General features: G+C 28.5%; 1 protein-coding gene across 1 annotated transcript in view; it reads right to left on the bottom strand.

The window, feature by feature from the left end:
• Positions 1-1,012, bottom strand: part of LOC119411492 (endothelin-converting enzyme-like 1) — an 87,537-nt gene that overhangs the window by 73,304 nt on the left and 13,221 nt on the right. The window lies entirely within an intron of this gene.

The following is a 1,012-nucleotide window of genomic DNA, read 5'->3' as shown; positions in this document are numbered from 1 at the left end:
CTACAAACTATGATGTTTGCAGATGACATTGTGATCTGTGGTGAGAAAGGGAACAGGTGGAAGAGAACTTGGAGAGGTGGAGGTATGTACTTGAAAGAAGAGGAATGAAAGTCGGCCGTAGTAAGACAGAGTACGTGTGTGAATGAGAGGGAGGAGGTGGAACAGTGAGGATACAAGGAGCAGAGGTCACAAAGGTGCAGAACTTCAAGGACTTGGGAACTTAAAGTTTTGTCTCTTAAGACAAAAACTATAAGTAAAGAGTTAAAGAAACAAAAACTATAAGTAAAGAGTTAAAGAGACAAAAAGTATAAGTAAAGAGGTAAAGAGACAAAAACTATAAGTAAAGAGTTAAAGAAACAAAAACTACAAGTAAAGTGTTAAAGAGACATTAACTATAAGTAAAGAGTTAAAGAGACAAAAACTATAAGTAAAGAGTTAAAGAAACAAAAACTGTAAGTAAAGAGTTAAAGAAACAAAAAGTATAAGGGTTAAAGAGACAAAAAGTATAAGTAAAGAGTTAAAGAGACAAAAACTATAAGTAAAGAGTTAAAGAGACAAAAATTATAAGTAAAGGGTTAAAGAGACAAAAAGTATAAGTAAAGAGTTAAAGAAACAAACTATAAGTAAAGAGTTAAAGAGACAAAAACTATAAGTAAAGAGTTAAAGAAACAAAAACTATAAGTAAAGAGTTAAAGAGACAAAAAGTATAAGTAAAGAGTTAAAGAAACATAAACTATAAGTAAAGAGTTAAAGAGACAAAAAGTATAAGGAAAGAGTTAAAGAGAAAAAATTATAAGTAAAGGGTTAAAGAGACAAAAATTATAAGTAAAGAATTAAAGAGACAAAAATTATAAGTAAAAAGTGAAAGAGATAAAAACTATAAGCAAAGAGTTAAAGAGACAAAAACTATAAGTAAAGAGTTAAAGAGACAAAAATTATAAGTAAAGGGTTAAAGAGACAAAAAGTATAAGTAAAGAGTTAAAGAAACAAACTATAAGTAAAGAGTTAAAGA

This window comes from Nematolebias whitei, chromosome 6 (genome assembly GCF_014905685.2).
Source record: "Nematolebias whitei isolate Nwh7 chromosome 6, NemWhi1, whole genome shotgun sequence".
In the NCBI taxonomy this organism is placed as follows: Eukaryota; Metazoa; Chordata; class Actinopteri; order Cyprinodontiformes; family Rivulidae; genus Nematolebias; species Nematolebias whitei.
Note: the sequence above shows the minus strand (reverse complement) of the source record. Positions and strands in the feature narration are given on the sequence as shown.